The following is a 13,411-nucleotide window of genomic DNA, read 5'->3' as shown; positions in this document are numbered from 1 at the left end:
AAAACACAGGGTGCTTGCACAAGACCTCAGCAGTCAGAAGTCATATGGGATCCCACCCATGTTCAAATGGAACTTAATTTGATGAGGCAAAGAAATGGAGAGAGAGATCAGGCTAGGACATAACCTCTTGAATCCTCAAGATCCAAATCTACTAAATCTCCTTCCAAAAAGCACAGTAATCTTCACAGCAAGAAGCCTTCAGTGGGCACTCATCTCAGATAACACCCAAAGGCTTTACAGAAGAAAGGCAATCTGTTTACATACGGCGTTATGTAAGCTTATTTCTAAAGCTGCTTCAATTCTCAGTGACACTTTAAAAAATGACAGTTGGAGAACTCGGCTATTATTTGGACATTTTCGCTTTAATAGACCACCCCCAGAAACGTTAGCCTGGGCTATTTCAAACACATTGAGCAGAACTGCCCAATTAGCACCAGTCAGGACAACGCTGTCCACGGCTGTGCATTATCACCTGCTTGACGTCACACAGTGCGTGACAAAGGGAGACTGGGACCCACGGCCTCCCTTAGTGGAGGGGATTTTTCATCCCAGTGTACCACAAAATTTCAAAAAATAGACAAAGGAACCCAAAGGATTTATTTCATTTTTAATTTTTTCATGCCTTAGACGTTAATTTGGGGTTCCGAATCATGTAGAAACCTCCCAGTCATTATTGAGATAATTAGAAAGGCACTCCACAACTGTCTGCAGTAGCCAACACAGTCTAGGATGGGGACTGATAAAAGGCAACGTGAATGGGGTCCCCTGGAGTTGTACAACGCAGCGCTTCTGCTCGAGCTAATAAAGCAAACAGAAAATGCCACTATGAAAACACAGAGCCTTCTGAATCCTTAGGAAGGGCTGGCTCTTCAGATTTTTAGGATGAAGGAGACTATCTAGTACCATAAGAACCAGCTGTGCTCAGGGAAATAGGCCCCATTCCTCGGGCACATTTGGGTTCCCCAACGTCCACTGTCTGAATGTTTGTTTTTCACTGTTTGATGAGGCATTCTCGACTCTCTTCTGCAACGAGGGGAACAGCAGGTGCTGGGCTGCAGAGAGCAAAGCCAGCCCCCTTTGTCCAGTGAGCAATCTCTGAAGCTCTTAGAGCAGGTACACTGGGTCTGTGCCAGGGGAAACAGGCAAACTTGACTCCCCTCCCCTCTTGGTTTCTCCACCTGAACTCAAAAGAGCGTGGCGGAGTTTCCCAGTAATCAGGAAGATCCGGACAGGATCCAGCGTGACCATCTGGAAGAGTCAAGAGAAGAAGACAGACCACGTGGAGAGATGAGAGATGCCATTCCCAGAGCACCAAGCGGACAGAGAGGAGATCTCGGTCTCATCTTTGAAAACATACTGTCTACACAGCATGAGTGTCCTGGACTCCACCCAGATGAGCTTAATCAGGGCACTTCCTCCTGGGTGCCAGGTATCAGAAGACTCTATTGCGATGGGAATTAATCAGTAAGACCCAAGTCTTTCCCTGGAGAAAGTAGCAGCTATGCCCTTGATGTGCCTGGGCCAGAGTAGCTTGTCTTCTGTGGGCGAAAAAGGCGCTGATCATCAGATACGTACATCATCTGGACGTGACCTGCCACGTTAGGTGTCTAATACACGGAAGGGGCCAAGAGGACCGACAACAAAGTGTGGCCACAACAGGACGTTTCAGAGAGCCCGGGGGCAGCCTTCGCACTTCGTAGGTGACATGGTACACAGCACGCATGGTCGTTTAGCAAGTTCAGAGCCACTTCAAACACCCCCCGCCTGGAGCCTCTCTTCAGCTCCCACATGGTGAGTGAGTTCCATTCTTTCCTGTCCAGGCAGTTTGTGCTCATCCCACTCGGAGTCTCAAGTATGCACCTGGCCAAAGGCACTGAAGAGGAAGTTCCACACACAGTCATCCTGTCTGCCAACCGACCCACACGTCCAGCAGAAATGGTTACTGTGTGTCTGTGTAATAAAATGATTGAATAACTGCTGCAGAGCTCTAAATCATCTTCATAAGCATCACTAGGCAACTCTTCCAGGAAAGGAAAGGGGGATGGGAAGGTACGGAACTCCACAAACAGAAAAGGACCACGGGGTGTCTCTTACAAAGCCTTGCACTATGAAGTCAAAAACTGTGCTGACCACGAAATCCAGCCAATGTAACGTAAAACTCAGCAAAACCACAGAACCCTGCCACCGTAGCAACCACTTCTGCTCGGTGGAGTTCCTTTTAAAAGCATTGCAAAAAGCATCGTCACAGTCATACGCCTAAAGTAAATGAAACAAGACCACAAACAGTGACGGCTGTTGCTCGCCTTCACGTGGTAGGAGCTGTAAGAGGTCTGTTAAGCTGCATCTTTCAGCCAAATTACACCCCTGAAGAGCTCCTGTGGGCTGAATAACCAGCTGACTGGATTAATTATGTCTCAAGGAGTCAAAGGAAAATCAGATCCAGGTTTTGTGTCGCCTGCAACTTATTCCATCTGGGGACCCTGTTGAAGAAAAAGAACACAGAATTCCAAATCGCTAGTCACTCCCCAGAGCCCTAGAAAGGGCTCAAGTAATGAAAGGCCCTTAAACCAGTGGTTTCCAAATTCAGCTGAGGATTAGAACCACTCAGGGTGTTTTTAAAAATACCAACGCCCGGGACCAGCAGTTAGCATAATGGCTACATCGCTGGACTCCCATGTAGTCGACTGTGACTTGAGTCCCAGACCCGGTGGCTTAAACTCACGCTGGGCACATGTGCGCCTGTGACCAAGATCTTGAGAGGAGAATGAAGGAGAAAGGATTGTGGCACGGCCATCCCCCTGGGGGATGATTTCTCACTTTCTGTCTCTGTCTCTCTCTGTGTTTCTGGCACAGTGCCCTATAACAAATAAACATCTCCTCCCCGCCAAAAAAGAAAAAACAAATCCCAATGCCCAGCTTGCCCATACTAATTAATTCAGAATGTCTGTGTGTGCGAGCCAGGCACCCGTACTTTTGAAGTTTCCTGGCCACCCAGCTGTGGCAGCACACAGGTAGCACCTGCTGTGAAGGCTAGAAGCATATGGGCGCCCCAGGTTTGGTTCTGAGCCAACCTGAACATACCCGGCACAGTCGTGCACTTCTGTAATCCCAGCTACTTGGGATGCCGGGGCAGGAGGATCACAAGATGGTGAGACTGTCCAAAGTAACTTTTTCTCCCTTTCGCTTTCTCCTTTGCACACAAGTCCTAAGGAAAAAACTTCTTTTAAAAAATACTCCCTGGGGCCGGCAGGTGGTGTGGTGGTTAAGGGTGCTGAACTCTCCCACATGGCCAACTGTGGCTCGGGTCCTGGGCTTGGCGGCCTGCTTTTTCACTTTCCCTCTCTTTCTCTCTCTCTCTTTCTATCCCTCTCTGGTCAAATTAAAATAAATAAATAAACAAATAAATAAAATAATTCTTTAACATTTTTTTCTCTAATCCTTAATCAGAAGGCCAAAGCTCCACTTCTGTGTCTATGAGTATAAAACACAGGGTGCTTGCACAAGACCTCAGCAGTCAGAAGTCATATGGGATCCCACCCATGTTCAAATGGAACTTAATTTGATGAGGCAAAGAAATGGAGAGAGAGATCAGGCTAGGACATAACCTCTTGAATCCTCAAGATCCAAATCTACTAAATCTCCTTCCAAAAAGCACAGTAATCTTCACAGCAAGAAGCCTTCAGTGGGCACTCATCTCAGATAACACCCAAAGGCTTTACAGAAGAAAGGCAATCTGTTTACATACGGCGTTATGTAAGCTTATTTCTAAAGCTGCTTCAATTCTCAGTGACACTTTAAAAAATGACAGTTGGAGAACTCGGCTATTATTTGGACATTTTCGCTTTAATAGACCACCCCCAGAAACGTTAGCCTGGGCTATTTCAAACACATTGAGCAGAACTGCCCAATTAGCACCAGTCAGGACAACGCTGTCCACGGCTGTGCATTATCACCTGCTTGACGTCACACAGTGCGTGACAAAGGGAGACTGGGACCCACGGCCTCCCTTAGTGGAGGGGATTTTTCATCCCAGTGTACCACAAAATTTCAAAAAATAGACAAAGGAACCCAAAGGATTTATTTCATTTTTAATTTTTTCATGCCTTAGACGTTAATTTGGGGTTCCGAATCATGTAGAAACCTCCCAGTCATTATTGAGATAATTAGAAAGGCACTCCACAACTGTCTGCAGTAGCCAACACAGTCTAGGATGGGGACTGATAAAAGGCAACGTGAATGGGGTCCCCTGGAGTTGTACAACGCAGCGCTTCTGCTCGAGCTAATAAAGCAAACAGAAAATGCCACTATGAAAACACAGAGCCTTCTGAATCCTTAGGAAGGGCTGGCTCTTCAGATTTTTAGGATGAAGGAGACTATCTAGTACCATAAGAACCAGCTGTGCTCAGGGAAATAGGCCCCATTCCTCGGGCACATTTGGGTTCCCCAACGTCCACTGTCTGAATGTTTGTTTTTCACTGTTTGATGAGGCATTCTCGACTCTCTTCTGCAACGAGGGGAACAGCAGGTGCTGGGCTGCAGAGAGCAAAGCCAGCCCCCTTTGTCCAGTGAGCAATCTCTGAAGCTCTTAGAGCAGGTACACTGGGTCTGTGCCAGGGGAAACAGGCAAACTTGACTCCCCTCCCCTCTTGGTTTCTCCACCTGAACTCAAAAGAGCGTGGCGGAGTTTCCCAGTAATCAGGAAGATCCGGACAGGATCCAGCGTGACCATCTGGAAGAGTCAAGAGAAGAAGACAGACCACGTGGAGAGATGAGAGATGCCATTCCCAGAGCACCAAGCGGACAGAGAGGAGATCTCGGTCTCATCTTTGAAAACATACTGTCTACACAGCATGAGTGTCCTGGACTCCACCCAGATGAGCTTAATCAGGGCACTTCCTCCTGGGTGCCAGGTATCAGAAGACTCTATTGCGATGGGAATTAATCAGTAAGACCCAAGTCTTTCCCTGGAGAAAGTAGCAGCTATGCCCTTGATGTGCCTGGGCCAGAGTAGCTTGTCTTCTGTGGGCGAAAAAGGCGCTGATCATCAGATACGTACATCATCTGGACGTGACCTGCCACGTTAGGTGTCTAATACACGGAAGGGGCCAAGAGGACCGACAACAAAGTGTGGCCACAACAGGACGTTTCAGAGAGCCCGGGGGCAGCCTTCGCACTTCGTAGGTGACATGGTACACAGCACGCATGGTCGTTTAGCAAGTTCAGAGCCACTTCAAACACCCCCCGCCTGGAGCCTCTCTTCAGCTCCCACATGGTGAGTGAGTTCCATTCTTTCCTGTCCAGGCAGTTTGTGCTCATCCCACTCGGAGTCTCAAGTATGCACCTGGCCAAAGGCACTGAAGAGGAAGTTCCACACACAGTCATCCTGTCTGCCAACCGACCCACACGTCCAGCAGAAATGGTTACTGTGTGTCTGTGTAATAAAATGATTGAATAACTGCTGCAGAGCTCTAAATCATCTTCATAAGCATCACTAGGCAACTCTTCCAGGAAAGGAAAGGGGGATGGGAAGGTACGGAACTCCACAAACAGAAAAGGACCACGGGGTGTCTCTTACAAAGCCTTGCACTATGAAGTCAAAAACTGTGCTGACCACGAAATCCAGCCAATGTAACGTAAAACTCAGCAAAACCACAGAACCCTGCCACCGTAGCAACCACTTCTGCTCGGTGGAGTTCCTTTTAAAAGCATTGCAAAAAGCATCGTCACAGTCATACGCCTAAAGTAAATGAAACAAGACCACAAACAGTGACGGCTGTTGCTCGCCTTCACGTGGTAGGAGCTGTAAGAGGTCTGTTAAGCTGCATCTTTCAGCCAAATTACACCCCTGAAGAGCTCCTGTGGGCTGAATAACCAGCTGACTGGATTAATTATGTCTCAAGGAGTCAAAGGAAAATCAGATCCAGGTTTTGTGTCGCCTGCAACTTATTCCATCTGGGGACCCTGTTGAAGAAAAAGAACACAGAATTCCAAATCGCTAGTCACTCCCCAGAGCCCTAGAAAGGGCTCAAGTAATGAAAGGCCCTTAAACCAGTGGTTTCCAAATTCAGCTGAGGATTAGAACCACTCAGGGTGTTTTTAAAAATACCAACGCCCGGGACCAGCAGTTAGCATAATGGCTACATCGCTGGACTCCCATGTAGTCGACTGTGACTTGAGTCCCAGACCCGGTGGCTTAAACTCACGCTGGGCACATGTGCGCCTGTGACCAAGATCTTGAGAGGAGAATGAAGGAGAAAGGATTGTGGCACGGCCATCCCCCTGGGGGATGATTTCTCACTTTCTGTCTCTGTCTCTCTCTGTGTTTCTGGCACAGTGCCCTATAACAAATAAACATCTCCTCCCCGCCAAAAAAGAAAAAACAAATCCCAATGCCCAGCTTGCCCATACTAATTAATTCAGAATGTCTGTGTGTGCGAGCCAGGCACCCGTACTTTTGAAGTTTCCTGGCCACCCAGCTGTGGCAGCACACAGGTAGCACCTGCTGTGAAGGCTAGAAGCATATGGGCGCCCCAGGTTTGGTTCTGAGCCAACCTGAACATACCCGGCACAGTCGTGCACTTCTGTAATCCCAGCTACTTGGGATGCCGGGGCAGGAGGATCACAAGATGGTGAGACTGTCCAAAGTAACTTTTTCTCCCTTTCGCTTTCTCCTTTGCCTGCCTCTCATAAAGGAAAAGTAAAGGAAAAACAAAGAGTCCTGGATGATTCCAATGTGCGTCAACATGGAGAAACCACTGCCTGAAGCTTTATTAGCTTCAGGTACGCCCGCCTCTGGATAAGGAGTTTTCAGTCACATCTGGGAGACAGGCCATGTGCGAGTCATGAGGCACTGTGTTCCCAGCAGTCAGCCCTGGGCTGACGGGCAGTCTCCCCGGACACAGGAGCCCGCCTGCAGACTGGATCTGGAATCCCCCCACTGACCTCTGCCTTCAGGTGTCAGCATTTTGAAGGAGTAGTCGGGTTTATCCCAAGATGAAGACATTTCATGGCTTCACCATGTATAGGTTACTTTTGGGTTATGGAAATAAAAGAACCCAGCCAGCAAGTCTAAAATGTAGCAAAATTTTTTAAAAATCTATTGCCTTCCTCTTCGTTTTCTTGGAAAGGAATCTATTGATGTGGAGAAATGCTGAGTTATATCTGACTGTAGAGATTCCCAAAAGTCTTTGAAGAGTCTCACTTCTCTGTCAAAACTTTGACATCTTCATTTCTTCCCACTCCTTCCTCATGCTGCAGGATCTCAAAATTCAACTCATCCTGTTACCCCTTGTCTATTAGTAGCAGGAAAATTTATAAACTCAAGGGACCAGCAGTTAGCATAATGGCTATGTCGCTGGACTCCCATGTATTTGACCACGGTTTGCTTCCTGGACCCAGTGGCTTAAACTCACGCCGGGCGTGTGTGCATGCGTGCCCAAGATCCCGAGAGGAGAATGGAGGAGAAGGGATTGCGGCATGGCCATCTCCCCTGGGGGGTGATTCCTCGCTTTCTGTCTCTCTGTCTCTCTCTGTCTGTCTGGAGAGCGCACGTGCCCTATAGCAAAATCCTCTTCAAAAAAAAAATATTTATAAACTCAGGAGCCAAATCCGTTTAAATGTACTCCAGCCCAATAATTTATATAGACCCTTTAAGAATTGCTCATCTTTGGGCCAGCAGGTGGCGTGGTGGTGAAGGTGATGGACTCCCACATGGCTGACCACGGTTCAAGTCCCAGACATGGCAGTTTGCTTTCTCACTTTCTCTCTGTCTCTCTCTTGTGAGAACACATGCCCTATAGCCAATTTCAAAATAAATAAAATTAAATAATTGCCCATCTTGGAGCCAGCAAGTGGCATGGTGGTTAAGGTGCTATGTCCCCACATGGTTGACAATAGTTAGAGTCCCAGACTCGGTGGCTTGAGAATCATGCTGGGCACATGTGTGTGCGTGTTCAAAATCCCAAGAGAATGTAGGAGATCCCAGCATGGCTGCCCACCCCACCGGGGAGGGGGAGGCGAGTTCTCACTTTCCCTTTCTCTGTCTCTCCAGCAAGCACACACACCCCATAGCAAAAACCTTAAAATATAAAAACTGAAAAGAATTGCCCATCTTTAATAATAAAACAAACAAACAAAAAAACAACTACCTAAGTAGCTTCCTCCTTGGATGGTGTCCATGTGTACAGAGGAGTGCATCCATGAGATTCACCAAAGGTGCGGAGAGGATTATTTTCTTTCCGGCTGTGGCTTTTTGGCTTCCTGAGTGCTGGTTGCCTGACTGCTGCTTGAGGCTCTATCCTGCAGCTCATGTGAATTCAAGATTTTGTCTTTTGGGTTGAATGAGGCTCCACAATGCTCCACGGGTGACTAGGGCTCACCTCTGCTCCCACTGGCAACAAACTCATCTCTTATATGCACATCCTTCCTCCAGCCCCTACAGCAGGGCTTCCCCGCTTGGCCTCTGCTGTGAAATCACTGCCCTGCTATGGCCGGCTGGCTGGCTGGCACGCCTCTAGTTCTCAATTCAGTATCACATGGGAACTGCAGGCTGTGCAGGAAAGCTACAGCCCAGGACCTGCCCGCGCGGGAGGAATGTGGCCACATACTAGGCGGGAATCCAGCAAGCCTGACAGGTGACATCCTAGAAAAGTCCCATAAGAGCAGTGGCAAGCATTTACCTGCATCCCTGTCATGGAGGATAGGCAGTGGTGGATAGGAGCTGGTGGACTTGAAGGCAAACCGCAGGGAGATACCCACCCACAAAAGCCCCTATTATCTCTCACAGTTGTGTAAGCTTCAAGAAAGCCCCAAATTGCCAACTAGGACGTCACTTAGAGGAGTGAGTGCACCACGTTTCAGGGGAAGTAACATGGACCTGGAATTTCAGAAACTCATGCAATGAACAACTTATTCTCCTCTCCTGCAATGTCACCTTCTTAGTCCCATTAAATGAGCACAGTGTTTAATGTGTGCTGAGTTCTGATCACAACATACTGTGGGATGGACGAGAGAATGAGTGAGCAGTGCTCACCCACAATTCAGGCTGTCCCTTATTAGCCTAACAACCTTCCACAAAGCACGTAAGTGATCACATGTTGGAAGTGTATCTCTGACTGAATATGTATGACACTTTTTTTGAAAAGAGAGATTTTTGCTATAGGGCATGTGTACTCACTGAAGAGACAGAAAACAAGAAAGCACCCCCCAAGTGGGATGTCCACACCACAGTCCCTCTCCATTTTCCTCTTGGGATTTGGGGCACGCATACACTTGCGCCCGGCATGAGTTTGACGTCACCGGCTCCAGGACTCTAACTGCAGTTGACTATGTGGGAGTCCAGTGACTGAACCATTTCGCCATATTGTGGTCCCTATATGATACTCTTAATAGAACTGATCCTCAATTACATTCCAATTCTCCCAAGATGACCACCTCACCTATTCACTGAAGCTCTCCAAGATCCAACCACAATCTTACAGAAATCAGCACTAGAGTGAAGTTTGAAAGAACCAGTTCAGAGTGATCGTAGGGACTAAAAAGAAAAAGACTGAGCTCAAATTTCAGAGTAAGAAAAAAAAATAGATATAAATCAAAAGTATTTTCCAAGTGCCAGGTTGTGGCAAATAAGGTCGTGGTGGTTCCTCCACAGTACAAATCGAGATAATAATCACTAGACCAATCCAATTCCAAGACCATCACATCAACTACCAAACCCCCTTCCTGCCCCTGTGCACTTACTTTCAGGACCAGCTGTCCACGGCTCCACAGGATAACCCTCCGTGTGTACATCTGGTCCACCACCCAGCGTCTCTGTTGTTTGAAATTATTTACACATAGCTGTGCCCCTCCTCCCGTGCTAACCCACCCCCCTTCCCCACCAGAAATGCAAAAGGAACGTCATCACTCCTAATGGCAACAAGTCCTCAAATTTCTTTCTCATCATTTCTCTAAACGAGAGGTTTAGAGAGGAAATAGGAGAGGAAGATTTTTTTTTGTTTTGCAATTAACTTCCATTTCTTTCAAGTCTGAGTAAACTCCGGGTCCAGAACAACCAGGATGATATGATTATGGAAACGATTCATCTTCCCATCAAAGGAGAGCCAGCTCATGCTTACGGCGCAGTTGGCACGTTCCTCCAAAGGGCTTCTGCAGTCTGATTTCCTTTTTCCGGGGGCCACAGCGCTCAAGGTACAAGCTAAATGCTGTACTCAAACTAATCCCCAAGTGCTTAGTAAGGAATTCTGGGAAATTGTTTCCCCTCTATTGTTCTAAAGAAATAGCTAAATGCACATCGACACACGATCAAATAGAATGAAAGAAAAATCTAAGACTTTCTGATCTCTCAAGGCTCCTCTGAATGGTGAAATTTGGATTTTAAAGATCATTCAGATGTCACTTACTGTGAACAACAAACAAAAGGGTGGATTTGGAGCAAGAATTCTCCAAATCGCTTTGAATACTGAAAACCACAAACAAGAAAAATGCAAAGATTTAGAGAGGTCATTTAGGACACACTTACCTAGTTTGTCCAAACTTAAAAAACAAAACAAATACGAGAATTTAACTTCGATTTTGCTGCAGGGTCCACACCATCAGTAAGTCTTTTCTTTCAGTGACTACGGAGCAGACTTCTCAGGTGTTACAGGACTTCGGGGTTTCCTCCAGACTGTGTGCCGACTGGCTAAGTATGTCTCTGTCTCAGTACAGGTAAGAAAATCCCCAAACCAGGCGCACTTTTTCAAAAAAGCATGGTTGAGACCAAGCAGATGGAATAATGGTAACATCTCTGGACGCGCACGTAGTTGACTGCAGTTCGATTCCTAGATCTGGCAGCTTAAAACTCATGCCAGAAGCGTGTGCGTGTGTGCCCAAAATCCCAAGAGGAGAATGGAGAAGGAGGAGTTGTGGTGTAGCTATCCCTATGAGGGCTGATTTCTTGCTTTCTGTCTCTCCAGTGAGTGCATACACCCTATAGCAAAAATCTCTAAAAAAAAAAAAAAGAAAGAAAGAAAGCATGGTTTACAAATGCCAATTGTCATAAAAGAGTGAATTTCCAGAGACGCCAAATTCCTCAAATGGTATGAAGTCAACGAGCATCACTAAAACCAAACAATTAGGTCATCGGGAAAGTCAGGATATACATTTCTATTTCTAGGTTTTTCTATGCAAAAATATATTATGACTTTCCCAATGACCCAATATTAACCCATGATCCTGTGTTGACCAGCTGAACTAAAGGCACGGTATGCGCATTCACCTGAATTGTGTACTATGGTTACATATGCACTCCCCACCCACCCACGTTACTAGAAGCCCACGCTTCAGGAAGTCAAACTCCTTTCAGAGGACACAGAAAAGCTCTTCTCCCTTTCCAATATCCCATTGTTGGCGTCTGTATACACACTGGGGCTGAGGCAAGAAGGCGTCACTTCTGTGAATGGACTGTCTGGCCCCCGAACTTAATTTCTCATGTATTCCCATAAACCCTGAATGGTAAGAGGGAAACCCATAAAAGTCATTATAGACAGATCTCATCATGTCGAAAGAAAAACAGCTGGAGAAAGGGATTTAATAAGCAGCTTTCTTTTATTACAATAGGCTTGACGTCACTGATTATTTATTATTTCCAACACTAAAACACAAAGCCATGTGCTACACTGTGGACAAGGATGAAAAGGGTATGTGGACTTTCCTGAGTATTTTAATATCCTCTTATTGACAGTAGATAGAAGATCTGAACAAGGACTGGGAACAGGAAATGATTTTAGTGATTTCATTACAGTAATAGAGAAAAGCATTTCCAATGGCAACGTTTGGCAGATGGTCTGGGAAGGCGTCAATTTCTAAATAGCCTGCAGGTCAACAAGCCCAATATTGATACAAGCACAGTGTGTAATAAATAAGGTGCTCTCCTGAGCAGAAAAGTTTTTATAAGTATAGGCTGTAGCCTTAGCAATACAACACAGGAAGCTGGTGTTTAAAATTTAATTTAAAAGCATTCAAGGAAGGTATTTAGAGGCATCAAGAGGTATCCAGGGGTCTTCCAAAACTTTGTGGAAAACACATATCATGCAAAAAGTATGCATGGATTTTTTTTTCTTTTGTGCTATAATAAACTCGTATTTTAATTCCATCTTTCCATTTTCCTTTTTTTTTTTTTTTTTTTGGAGAGGTTTTCGCTATAGGGCGCGTGCACTCGCCAGACAGACAGAGTCATAGAGACAGAGAGCGAGAAATCACCCCCCAGGGGGAATGGTCACGTCCATTCTCCTCTCGGGATCTTGGGCATGCACATACACACGCGCCCGGCGTGAGTTTTAAGCCACCGGGTCCAGGACGCGAACCGCGGCTGACTACGTGGGAGTCCAGTGACATAGCCATTACGCTAACTGCTGGTTCCCTCCATTTACTTTTTGAAGTCCCTTCACACAGGAAGACCACAGCTAAATTGTTTTTAATGATAGAGTACAAATCGCATTTGCAAGGAAATATCAAGTAGGACACATTTTTATTTAATTTATTTCTAGTGAGAAATACATGTGGTTGTAGAATTTTCAGATTTGGAGGGACTTTTCAGATCTTATTCAAGAAAACCTAAAAAGTTAGCAGTCGATTTGTTCTAATAAATATCAAGCACCATCTTGAGAATGCCCCTTTAGACAGATTTCCCTTAATATTTGAAATTTTGCACAAAGTGCTTTTCATATGGTCTCATTTAACACAATAATCCTCATAAGGTAGACAGAGCTTAATATCATCCTCTTTTTCATTTTTTTTTTTTTTTTTTTTTTTTTGGAGAGGTTTTCGCTATAGGGCGCGTGCACTCGCCAGACAGACAGAGTCATAGAGACAGAGAGCGAGAAATCACCCCCCAGGGGGAATGGTCACGTCCATTCTCCTCTCGGGATCTTGGGCATGCACATACACACGCGCCCGGCGTGAGTTTTAAGCCACCGGGTCCAGGACGCGAACCGCGGCTGACTACGTGGGAGTCCAGTGACATAGCCATTACGCTAACTGCTGGTTCCCTCCATTTACTTTTTGAAGTCCCTTCACACAGGAAGACCACAGCTAAATTGTTTTTAATGATAGAGTACAAATCGCATTTGCAAGGAAATATCAAGTAGGACACATTTTTATTTAATTTATTTCTAGTGAGAAATACATGTGGTTGTAGAATTTTCAGATTTGGAGGGACTTTTCAGATCTTATTCAAGAAAACCTAAAAAGTTAGCAGTCGATTTGTTCTAATAAATATCAAGCACCATCTTGAGAATGCCCCTTTAGACAGATTTCCCTTAATATTTGAAATTTTGCACAAAGTGCTTTTCATATGGTCTCATTTAACACAATAATCCTCATAAGGTAGACAGAGCTTAATATCATCCTATCTGCTTTAGACACGAAGATG

Source organism: Tupaia chinensis, unplaced genomic scaffold, assembly GCF_000334495.1.
Source record: "Tupaia chinensis unplaced genomic scaffold, TupChi_1.0 Scaffold000077_1, whole genome shotgun sequence".
Lineage (NCBI taxonomy): Eukaryota > Metazoa > Chordata > Mammalia > Scandentia > Tupaiidae > Tupaia > Tupaia belangeri.
The sequence above is the reverse complement of the archived record's forward strand: the minus strand, read 5'-3'. Positions refer to the sequence as shown.